General features: G+C 40.0%; 1 protein-coding gene across 2 annotated transcripts in view; it reads right to left on the bottom strand.

Moving 5' to 3' along the window:
• Positions 1-13,425, bottom strand: part of LOC149264367 (mediator of RNA polymerase II transcription subunit 33A-like) — a 100,490-nt gene that overhangs the window by 51,951 nt on the left and 35,114 nt on the right. The gene's annotated exons all lie outside the window — the stretch shown is intronic.

The raw sequence follows: 13,425 nt of genomic DNA, 5'->3' as shown, positions 1-13,425 counted from the left end.
TTTCCTATTCATCTTCAGGATCAAGATTCATCATTCAATGCTTATACTTGAAGCAAAAGAAAAATTTTAAAATTCCGAGTTTCAAATTCTAGTTTCAATTCTGTTCAGTGTCCACTATTACAAAAACAGCAAACAGTCAAATAGTAAACTTTGATTTTCTGGTTTGAAATCAAATTTATATTTCAGAGTTATCATTCCCAGTTCCCCCCCTTGCCCTTAGCCATCAGACCCAGGAGACCTTTGGCATCATTGGCTTCACTGTCAGATATGTCCCTCTCAATCTCTCTCTCAACAGGCTCTTAAGTTATCCACTTTTCCAGTCTTGAACAAACTCACTTAGTATTTTGTATCACCGTACCTTTGTCACATTATATACATGTGTTTTGAGGCGTACTACTGCAGTTTCTGTTTTGTTTTTGATAATATTTTTGGCATTCTCTAGGAGCTGTGCTTGCACTCCCATATTGTATTCACACTGCTTGTATTCTTCAATTCCACTGAACTACTTTTGTTGTCATTCAACAGACATTAATATAAATCTAATTTGAAATCAGATTCTAAATTTTCATTTGAGGGAATTTACTCTTTCTACAAATTGAAAAAAATCTGATATCACTCAAAATCAGAAATTACATACTATATTCAGGACAGATTTGTCAATATAGGCCCATATATTAATATTAATTATCATTTATTTCAAAATTTCAATGATGTTGTGATCCAAAATGGATTCAGCATAGCCTCCAGATCAAAAGTCTTTAAATACAAGTGAAATGGAAAAATGTTGAAGGGCTCGTGAATATGAAGCCAATGGTGCAAACCGCATGCAGATCCGAGTTTGGACAAGGAAATTAGAGCTAATCAAAGATTCAGGTCAAAGAGTCAAAGCCTACGTCAGCAAGACATGTGGCAACCCGGGAAAGAGTCGCAGGTACCTGATGATGTCAGCGCAGAAGATGATGTGGCAATCGGAGATTGGTTCAGACCTCAAGCGATGAGGAACAACGGTCAAGAGCGGAGATCGTCCGATCAAAGGAGATCGATGCATATCGCATCGAAACATGCAGGCAAGTTATCTGGGAAAACGGACACAATAAAACTATGAAAAAGGAGCTAAACTCTTTGAGTTCCGACAGGAGGGCAGTAAATGGTTTATCGCGTGCCCTCAAGGCAGGAAGTGGTTTTAGACCGGGAGCACGCGATTCCACTCAGCACTCGACATGTAGCCTCCCGAAAACCACTTTATCGCGTGCCTTCGAAGAAATAGCGAACATGCTAGTTGGAGTGCGAAACCGCGCAACAGCCATCAGATGGCAAAGGACAGATCAACGGTGCAGGTTGTCCAGATCAGTTGAAGAGTGGGATGCGACAGCCGTCAGATGGTTTGTTCTCGAGATCAGTGTCGGGGAAAGGCCAGACGGTCGGGGTCCACCCGCGCCTGCCAGTCCTTTCGTTTATAGCTTGTTTCTATTATAAATGTATAGTTCCACGTTTAGTGCATAATTTGTAACTGTACGTTTTATATAAACACCATAACACATAAAAGTTGACAGAAAGCGTTTATAGGAGTGTATTGTGAACTATTCCAGGGGGTCTGGAGGTCAGGGTGACCAGTATGGTCGTGTGTATGCTCATTTCGACTTGAATTTTCGAGCGGAACATAGTGGTGAGTTCCATTTCTATGTTGAAACTCTGTTTTTGAGCTCACACCTGTAACAACCATTTGAAGACATGATAAAGAGGTCAACGCTGGAAGCTAGGACCAGGAGACGTAGCCAGGAAGTTTGGTGAACTCCTTTATCAATTTTGCTTGTGTTGATATGTCTGATTGTGTTTTTATAATTGTTTAAGTGTTTGTGTTATTCGCAATCTTATCGACCCATTGCACTAAATAACATAGGCAACTCCACACATAAGTCTGTAATACCTTTAACAATTTCAGATCAAGTGGTATCAGAGCTTAAGGTTTTTAAGGTTTGACAAGTTTGTGTGGAGATTTGAATGTTGACTAGGTTAAGGCTTGGACGAGGTGAAGGAGAACTTGTTGAGGTGAATCCAGAGATTGGAAGGGTCTTTTCACGAAGAAGGATGGCAGATGAAGCTCCACTTGGGTCAGAATCCCAGTTCTTGGATAGCTTCATGACGATACGTGCCATGGTGGAAGAAATGTATCATGAGTTTAAAAAGGGTAGAGGTGAAAGCACTTCATCACCTAGACCAGACAAAGGAGCAGAGGAACCTTTTCTCTTTGTCCCTCCAGAGAAAGAAGAGAAGGAAGATAAAGGAAAAGGAGGAATGCAGCCTCCACCATCTCCTCCATCATCACCATCATCGTCATCATCATCGTCTTCCTCTCATAAAACTAGTTCTTCTAAGAAGAAGAAAAAGAAAGCCTCTTTGATCAAATTAGATGTAAAATTTGATTTGCCAATTTATGATGGAGAACTTAATGCAGAAAAGCTAGATAATTGGATAAGGCAAATTGATGTATATTGCAGGGTGCAGAAAGTTGATTCAGAAAGGAAGAAGATTCAGCTGGCTAGCCTTCGACTTGGAGGAACCGCACTGGTGTGGTGGGAAGGCAAGACACAAGTAGATCTTCAAAAACATGGTAAAATCATTTCAACTTGGAATGAATTTGTTTCTGCCATTAAAAAGCAATTTTATCCTTTGGCTTATATGCAGCAAGCAATGATGAGTTGGTAGACATTACGTCAATTGAAGGGTCAAATTGTACAGAGTTATACTCACGAATTTCGTAAAAGAGCTTTAACATTAGGAATATCATTGGACTCACCAGAGACATTGTTAAAATATATAGGTGGTCTTCATAGTTATTTGAAGCATACTATACTTATGTTTAATCCCACTAGCTTAGATGATGTGTCAGTTCAAGCAACTCATCTAGAGGCTAGAGGTAAAAATGTAAACCCAGATGTTGGGAAATCATCCAAATCTATTGAGAACAAGAATAAAGGAAAGAAGAAACTGAAATGGAAGGAGAGGAAAACAAACACTGTAAAGAAGGATAAACCTTCATGCACTCATTGTAAGAAAGAAGGACACGATGAGGCACACTGCTGGTCTTTGCATCCAGAACTGAAGCCTAAGAAGTTCGAGGGTAAAGAGCGAAAGAATGTTGCTGCTATTCAAAAGGACTTGGGATCAGACTCAGGTGACGAAACAACAGTTACAGCCACAGGTATAAAAGGTAAAGATTCTGAAGCATCTACAAGTAATTCTTCACATTCTGTTGATAATGAAAGTAATGAGAAAAAAGAAATGAGCTATTTCATATTAGAGTCATTTCCAAGCACACTAAAATTCATACTTTATTTGATAGGGGGTCACAAGTAAATTTGATTTTTGAAACAATTGTAAAGAAGTTGGGTCTAGAAACAAAACCTCATAAGAAGCCATATCCATTAGGTTGGGTGTGTGATAAAACAAAGCTACAAGTTACGAGACAATGTAAACTTCGGTTTGCTATTGGGTCAACATTTGTAGATGAGGTTGAGTTAGATATAGTCCCATTGGACATATGTGGAATTGTTTTAGGGAGTCCATACTTGTACGATAAAAAGGCTATCTTCTATCGAGCTGAAAATAAGTATCAACTCACTAAGGATGGAATTGAATATATTGTAAGGGCTCATAAACTCAAAGATAACTTCTCTCTCATAAATTCATGACAGATGAAAAGAATTGTAAATTCAAGTAAACAATTTTTACTAATGATTGTAAAAGCAAAGGGTCTTGATAAATCCGATGCATTCCAAGGATGTAATCCTAAACAGAAAGCAGATCTAGTTAAAGTTGTTTCCGATTATGATATTCTGTTTAAAGAGCCTAAGGGGCTTCCACCCTAGCGAGAAATAGCACATGATATTTATTTGCAGCAAGATGCTCCACTACCTAACATTGGAATGTACAAGTTATCAGCTTTAGAGAATGCATAGATAAAGAAGCAGGTATAGGAGTTGCTCGATAAAGGGTTTATACGACCAAGCACATCACCATGCGGATCACCAATTGTGTTGGTGCGAAAGAAAGACGGTTCGTGGAGAATGTGCATTGATTTTAGAGCACTAAATAAAATTACGATCAAGAATCGTTATCCTCTTCCTCGTATTGATGATTTATTAGATCAATTAAAAGATGCAGTTTACTTTTCTAAATTAGACTTGCGAAGCGGCTACCATCAAATCAGAGTTGCAGAATAGGATGTATGGAAAACTGCTTTCAAAACGAAGCAAGGACTCTATGAATGGTTGGTTATGCCTTTTGGCTTAACTAATGCTCCTGCTACATTTATGCGAGTCATGAATGATGTATTTAGACCATTTATTGATGATTTTGTAATAGTCTATTTAGATGATATTCTTGTTTTTAGTAAGACATGGGATGAACATGTAAAGCATGTAAAGCAAGTTTTAGATGTTTTAAAAAGAGAAAATCTCTATGTGAAGTTGTCAAAATGTGAATTTGGCAGGACATCTTTGAATTATTTGGGTTATATTGTAGGGGGTGGTGAATTGAAGATAGATCCCTCTAAAGTTGAAATCATTGTGAACTAGCATAAACCCAAATTTGCTACAAAAGTTAGAAGTTTCTTAGGGGCAACACAATATTGGAGAAAGTTTATTGCTAACTTTTCGTTGATTGCAGCTCCTTTACATGCTTTGACAAGTGTGAAACATGTGTTTTAGTGGGGAGGCAAACAGCAGAAAGCCTTCGACACCTTGAAAGAAAGGATCAGTACAGCGCCAGTACTAGCACTGCCAGATCTTCAGCATCCATTTGAGATCGAGACAGATGCAAGTGACTATGCCATGGGGGCAGTGTTGATGCAGCACAGGAAGCCTATATGCTTTCATTCTGAGACATTTACATCAACAGTAGTTAACTATCCTACATATGATAAAGAATTGTATGCATTAGTACAGAGTGTTAAAAAGTGGAAACATTATATAATGGGTAAAGAAACAATCATTCACACAGATCATCAACCACTTCAATATCTACACTCACAAACTAAATTGCAACAATCAAGACATTATAGGTGGATGGGTTTCCTACAACAATTTCATCTTGTTATCAATATAAGAAGGGCATACATAATAAGGTTGCAGACATGTTATCGAGACCAATTATAAATGCATCCACTATACTTAAGCATAATTCAGTAATTCATGAAAGTTACATGGAACAATATGCTCAAGATACAGATTTTAAATGTATATGCAACTTTAAGTCATGGAAAGCATGTAGAAGAATTGGATTACTACATTAAGGACAACCTCTTATATCATTTGGGAAAGTTATGCATTCCACAAACTGAAAGAGTTAACATAATTCGAAAAGCACATACTTCTCTCATATCAGGTCATTTTGGTGTAAGTAAAACAGTTGCACAATTGCAAAGGTTCTGTTATTGGCCATGAATGCATGAAACAGTTTCTAGATCTGTCAAAGGATGTACTATGTGTGCTACAAACAAGCCAAGTGATAGAAAATTAGGCTTGTATACTCCACTTCCAATTCCTTCTCGTTCTTAGGAAAGTGTTTCTATGGATTTTGTTGGGGGATTGCCAAAGTCTAGAAAAGGTCATGATTATTTGTATGTAGTTGTGGATAGGTTCAGTAAGATGCGTATTTTGATACCTTGTAATAAACAGGTCACAGCTGAACAAACTACAAAGTTGTTCTTTCAAAATGTATGGGTTCATTTTGGGTTACCCACTTCTATTGTATCTAATCAAGATTCTCGATTTGTTGGGAAATTTTGGTCAAGTCTATGGGAGTTAATGGACAAAAGGTTAAAAAAAAGCACAGTGTTTCATCCACAAACAGATGGTCAAACAGAAGTGGTCAACAGAACAGTGATACAGTTGCTTCGAGGATATTGCAGCAAGCATCCCAAACTTTGGGATGAGCATTTGTGTTATGTGCAGCATGCTTACAACCGTGCCAAACATTCTTCTACTCAGAGATCTCCTTTTGAGACTTGTTTTGGTTTTATACCAAAGTCTCCCTTGGATTTTGTCTTTGGTAAAGACATAGCAGTTGATGGACATAGTGATGTGGACAAAGCAACCAAGTTCATTGAACAAATCCAGAAAATTCACCAGGCAATACAAGAACAGCTGGAAAGAAGTCAAGCCAAGTATAAGGCGCGACATGACAAGCATCGAGTTGAGCATAGTTTTCAAGTTGGTGATCAAGTCTGGTTGTACATCAGCAAAGAAAGACTGCAAGGGGAAGGTAAAAAGTTAAAACCAATTAGATATGGTCCTTTCAAAATACTTGATAAAATTGGTGAAAATGCTTTCCGCCTTGATCTACCAGCTTATATGCAAATCTATTCAGTCGTTAATGTTGAAAACTTGAGGTTGTATGAACCTTCAATGATTGAAGATCCCGAAGAGCAAGGTCAGTTACCTTCCATTGAGGATCTGTTGCCTGAGTATCTCAATGAGTTACAGGAGGACACAGTTCTTGACAGGAGGATAAGAACTTCGCGACGAGGGGATGTTGAGTACCTAAGAGTTGGACTCAAAGGTACAAATCCAAGTAAAGCACGATGGATAGAAATTGGACAAGTGAAGGAACTTTATCCTCACTTACTCGATAGCTAAAACCAACTTTTGGTGGACCAAAAGCTTCCAGTGGGGAGGAGTGATCCAAAATGGATTCAGCATAGCCTCCAGATCAAAAGTCTTCAAATACAAGTGAAATGGAAAAATGTTGAAGGGCTCGTGAATACGAAGCCAATGGTGCAAACCGCATGCAAATCCGAGTTCGGACAAGGAAATTAGAGCTAATCAAAGATTCAGGTCAAAGAGTCAAAGCCTACGTCAGCAAGACATGTGGCAACCCGGGAAAGAGTCGCAGGTACCTGATGATGTCAGCGCAGAAGATGATGTGGAAATCGGAGATTGGTTCAGACCTCAAGTGATGAGGAACAGCGGTCAAGAGCGGAGATCATCCGATCAAAGGAGATCGACGCATATCGCGTCGAAACATGCAAGCAAGTTATCTGGGAAAACGGACGCGATAAAACTATGAAAAAGGAGCTAAACTCTTTGAGTTCCGATAGGAGGGCGGTAAATGGTTTATCACGTGCCCTCAAGGCAGGAAGCGGTTTTAGACTGGGAGCACGTGATTCCACTCAGTGCTCGACACGTAGCCTCCCAAAAACCACTTTATCACGTGCCTTCGGAGAAATAGCGAACGTGCTAGTTGGAGCGTGAAACTGTGCGACAGCCGTCAGATGGCAGAGGACAAATCAACGGTGCAGGTTGTCCAGATCAGTTGAAGAGAGGGACGCAACAACGGTTAGATGGTTTGTTCTCAAGATCAGTGCCGAGAAAAGGCCGGATGGTCGGAGTCCACCTGCGCCCGCTGGTCCTTTCGTTTATAGCCTATTTCTATTATAAACGTATAGTTCCACGTTTAGTGCATAATTTGTAACTATACGTGTTATATAAACACCATAATACAGAAAAGTTGACAGAAAGTGTTCAGAGGAGTGTATTTTGAACCATTCTAGGGGGTCTGGAGGTCAGGGTGACCAGTACAATCGTGTGTATGCTCATTTCGACTTGAAGTTTCGAGCGGAACATAGTGGTGAGTTCCATTTCTGTGTTGAGACTCTGTTTTTGAGCTCACACCTGTAACAACCATTTGAAGACATAATAAAGAGGTCAACGCTGGAAGCTAGGACCAGGAGACGTAGCTAGGAAGTTTGGTGAACTCCTTTATCAATTTTGCTTGTGTTGATGTGTCTGATTGTCTTTTTATAATTGTTTAAGTGTCTGTGTTATTCGCAATCTTATCGATCCATTGCACTAAGTAACATAGGCAACTCTACACATAAGTCTGTAATACCTTTTATCAATTTCAGATCATGTTGAAAATCAGATGTTCTATGTTGTAACAATTACTTATGACAAAACTTCTTTACATTGCAATATTAGTTAAGCAATTGTAGATAGAACATAAACCAAATGCACAATTGAAGACAGCTAAGAACAAGATAAGACAGAATTTAGGTCCAATGACCACGGCAAAACCCACAAGGGGAAAACTCAACAAGATTCTTTTTCTATTAGATATCAAATGTTCAACAGAAATATAAAGGAAAATGAGAGATCAAGACAATGAGTAAGTTCACCCAAATCTGAACAAATTGTAGCATGAAAACCACTGGTAGCAGCAGCTGATGCAAACACTAAATCAACCTTCAAGCTCTGCTCTTACTCTCCAAGTCTCTCTCTCTCTTGCAATCTTCTTCAAGTCTCTCCAACTCTCTCTCTCAAGTTCGAATCCTTCTTTCACAATACACAAGTAGTGAGAATGAGATGATATGAGATACATATATATAGGAGAAGAAACAAATTTATGCCATAAAGGAGGAGCATGCCTTAGAGTAACTTGTATGCCAAAAAGGGAAGAGTAGCTTAAGCCATTATGGAGAGAAGCAACGCCCGCCTTCAATGGAGGAATCTTGCATGCCTTGAGGAGTGTAACTCATGCCCTTTTAGGAAGAGTAACTCATGCCATTAAAGGAGAGAATATAACATATGCATTAAAGAGTGTGTAAGAGGAATATTTTATGACATGCTTTAATGAGTGTGCAAGAGGAATATGTCATGCTTTTAATGAGTGTGTAAGAGAGAGTGTAACGTATCCATTAAGTGAGAGAGAGAGAAAGTAACATATGCATTAATTGAGGGGAGTTAGATATGACATGATTGAGTGACTTGAATTTCTTTTTAATAATAATATAATGATATCATAAAGAGGATAATAGTAATAATAATAATATTGATGATTAAGTTGAGATGGAACAATTAGAATTTAGGATTGATTAATGATAAGTTAAGTGATTTTCCATCAACTATACCTGATTACCAATTGATGCAAGATGATTTACTATTTTTGGAAAGTCATGCTTGAAATGATAGACATGACTTTCTATTTTTGGAAAGTCACTCTAGAATTGTTAGAAATAAGATTTTATGCAAGGAAATTCATCCTTTAGCTACCAATTTACAACACTACCTCTCAATCAAGGGGAAATTTCTTTCTAAAACAAGGATCTGTACTTTGAAACAATGATGTTACAATCTAATACAGAATCATCATAGGCGAGATTCATCTATCACCCTATATTCATTTCGGGGGATTACCACTTGCCAACATAAGACAAGAATCTCGCACAACCAAGTCTGATCTCTGCTTGGGGGGATTACCACTTGTCAAAATCATGCACAACCATGTCTCTGCTTGGGGGGATTAACACTTGACAAGGATCACGCACAACCAAGTCTCATCTCTGCTTGGGGGGATTACCACTCTTCAAGAATCACGCACAACCAAGTCTCTGCTTAGGGGGATTACCACTTGACAAGGATCACGCACAACCAAGTCTCATCTTTGCTTGGGAGGATTACCACTTGTCAAGGATCACGCACAACCAAGTCTCTACTTGGGGTGATTACCAATTTACCACTTGACAAGGATCATGCACAACCAAGTCTCATCTCTGTTATCCATTATTGCCCCCTTTAGGAAGGGTCACATTTGTTAGTCCAAGCTTCTCTCTGAAAACCAAGAACTTCCCTTTCGGCAAAGGCTTGGTAAGAATGTCAGCGATTTGATCATCAGTGATAATATGATGGAGCCTCACTGCTCCTCTCTGCACCATATCCCGAATATAGTGATATTTGATCTCAATGTGCTTGGACTGTCATAGAACACTGGATTTTCAACAAGTTGAATCCCACTCTTATTGTCACAGCGAATTACTGTCGTATCCAATACATGCTCAAACAACTCTCCAAAGAGCTTTCTTAGCCATACTACCTCACAGCTAGCCATGCTAGCAGCAATGTACCCGACTTCAGTTGTGTTAAGGGCTACACACTTTTGCTTTCTTCTCATCCAAGATATCATGGAAAATCCCCCAGAGGTTTACTAGTAATTACGTGTCGGGCGGGATGTTGGGTTCTTCTGGGTTACAAAAAAAAAAAATACTTACTTATGAACTTTATTATTCTTCTTATGTTTCTTTATTAAATCTTCTTCATCAAACAAATATCAAGAGCAAAAATAACAAAGACAGTGGACACAGAAGTTAGGCTCCAAGTCAGGGAAAACCCCTCTAAGGGGAAAACCCAGAAAACTCTTCTCTTCTTATAGAATTTGCTTCAAATGAGAAAGCAAAGACCCAAACCCTAGACTGTGTCCTCCTCCAAGTACCAAGTCAGCCCTTCCAAGAAAATCATATTACCATAGCTCAATCTTGCATCATCCAACTTCTAGCTGCAACTTCGACCCTGCAACTTCGGCCCTGTAACTGCTACAGAAACCCTAATCCAACTTCTTCAAGAGATCCTTCCTTGAGCAAGACAGATCCTCCCAAGGTCAACGAGGTCAAGACAGAGTATTCCTTCTCCCAACAACTTGATACTGCAACTCGAACTTGCAATTTCGACCTCCTTTATAGCTGCAGAAACCCTAGAACTTTGCTCGTGTGAGAGAGATAGAGCCCAAAAACATGTTTCTTTGACTTCCTTAGCCTTCTAGACCTTCGCTCCACATTTCTTGTCTCTTCTAGCCTTAGATCAAACTTCTTCTCTTGAGATCGAGATTGTGAGTGAGTGCATGACAAATGAGGTCGAAACTACTTCTATATATAGCCTTTCCAGGGGGTCGAATTCCCTCCTTTAGGCCGACTTGTACTTTGGAGGTTTCTAGGACTTTCTGGACTTAAAATAAATTATTTTACAAGATATATTTTGCCCGGAAGGGTCTTATAAGCATGATGTTGACTCTCTTGACTCATGACAATAAATCCTATGACCTAACAAACCCTACAAGCATGAAGAACATGCTTTTACACAGATGATCATCAATAAAGAGTATGAAACCCATGCTTTAAAATAATAACCTTTTCTTTTCTTCTTTTGTTTGTTACATAAGATACATATTGAACAAGTACAACAACAATTATGAAGACCGAAACTAGTTACATTTCCAATAGCCTTGGGAGACAAGACTCCTAAAGAAGCTTTCTTGGGAGTGAAGCTTGAGATTGGCCACATTCGCATTTTCAGTTGTACAATGTATGTCCTATACTGTTAAGTTTAGGTATGTTCTATGCTTAGAGCAATTTATTTCGATTTTCATAGTTAGCTCGATATCTTTTCCAGATTAGCAATCACATCAACATTAAAGTAAACTGCAGATAGAGCATAAACATAAATCGCAAAAGACAAGCCAAGACAAGAGGACACAAGGTGTGGCGCTAGCCAGAGACAAACCCCAATGTGGGGAAACCCTTCATCAATTCTTCTTATATGTTCTTCAATAGTTCACCAGAGAGAGAGAGAGAGATAGTACATTTACAACAGAAGTCAACGCTTTGACTTATCTAGATAAGAGCATAGATCATCTCTAAGAAGATGATACATTAGATCAGTTGAAGACAAGTTGCTTCAACTGATTCTCCATCGTGCTACATCTTGTCATCATGCTGCACCCATTCACTGAGCTGCTCTTGTCACGGAAATGCAACCATTCATGGTTGTACCCATCACGGTGCACTATGCTGCACCACTCACAGTTGTACCCATACATGCTGCTGTACATACTGCCTCCATCAATCATTACAGTTGTACCTATACATGTTGTTGTACATACTGCCTCCACTATGCAACAGTTGTACCTATACATGTTGCTATACATACTGCTTCCACTGCAACAGTTGTACCTATACATGTTGTTGTACATACTGCTTATGTCCCATAATATGTCCAGCATATCATACCCAAACATGGCCCCGCTGTCACCTATAGCAACAACAACGACGTAACCTTTCAGGACAGCAACCAACTGTAGTATTGATCCTAAACTAGGATCCAACACCCTTGCAAAACACTGTTGAACTGATATTTGTCTACGTTTGTGACAGCCCTGGTTAGGGCACGTGCTGCAGCCCTAAACCCTTGTGATAGTCCACAAACCAACCCTCAAAGGTTTCCAGCATTCCTAGTGAAGCCTCCTCTTTGTCCACGTTGCCTTCTCAAGGGCTAGTCCACCTTAACAGCCCTCTACGCAGCTCTTTCTGTGTGCTAAGGCCTGCGGCCTAGCACTGTCATCAGACGGTCCCTACGCATGCCCAAACACACCTTCATCTTCAGCGTTTTGTCCCTCCAGCTCTTCGGCCTTCACTACCCAGCAACTCGGCCCTTGAACAACAACTCGGACTTGTCTTGATAGCCCTCAAACAGTCCTAGGACAGTCCGCAAATCAACCCAGCAAATTGTCCTCTTCTTGATCCTCTCTTGCTGCGGCTAGGGCATCTTCATACCACCCTTAGGTAGGGCAGCGTAGGGCTTCCTCTAGCTGCGGATTAGGGCTCTTCTAGCTGCGGATTAGGGCCTCTTAGATCTGCGGCCAGATCTCCTACAAGTCTGCAGCTAGGGCTCTCCTAGATGACCCTTCTTTGGGTTGCGTAGAAGGCATCTCCTCTAGACCTCCTCTTCCACCAAAAACCCAAAACAAGTGGAGAGTGAGATCACAAGAGATGAGTCTAAATGACTTGAAGTCCTCCTTTATTTATACTAAAACGTTGAGCACAAGTGGGGTTTATTTGGTTGCTGACCGACCTTGACGAATTGTCCCATAACATATCTCCACGAATACTTATCGGAATCGGATGATCTTTAGATCAATCCTACACCTCTCGATGAGAGGGATCCAAGAAAAATATCAGCTGCCATAAATAAGATGACCCACATGGAGTTTGGCCCTAGTTGCCAATTTTAACACTCCCTCTCAACTAGGGAGAACTCCATCCGCTGATCCATATGTCCGACTGTACTATCTCTGCCATCAGTGCCCTGCACTGCTCTGCTCTGCTCAGTTCTGCTCTGCTCTACTGAACCATGAAGAAGAATAATTGATCGAGAATGTCTCATACCATTCTCTACTGACCCGAAGTCAGTTTCATCTTACTAACCCGAAGTTAGTTTTATTGATCCCAGATCAATATCACAAGAGAGTGTCTCAAACCACTCATACTGATCCCAGATCAATTTTGTTGATCCCAAATCAATGGAGGTCATCCTAGCATAGGGAGTACGGTAGATACAACGATGCGTCCATCAATAGTACTACTGTGGTCCCTAACCCCATTTCCCTGCTCATTGATCAGATGAGAGGTACTTCCCATGAGTCCCAGACTGCATGGGTAGGATGCCTCAATAGGAGAACTAACCACCCTGTCCATAGTCGCCATGGGAGAACTAATCATCCCGGTCCACAGGAGAACTGATCATCCTATTCCATAGTTGCCACGTGAGAACTAATCATCCCGACCCACAGGAGAACTAATCATCATGTTCCATAGTTGCC

Source organism: Pinus tabuliformis, chromosome 6 (genome assembly GCF_031772625.1).
Source record: "Pinus tabuliformis cultivar Carrire ecotype Pingquan chromosome 6, CPIR1, whole genome shotgun sequence".
In the NCBI taxonomy this organism is placed as follows: domain Eukaryota; kingdom Viridiplantae; phylum Streptophyta; class Pinopsida; order Pinales; family Pinaceae; genus Pinus; species Pinus tabuliformis.
The sequence above is the reverse complement of the archived record's forward strand: the minus strand, read 5'-3'. Positions and strand labels throughout refer to the sequence as shown.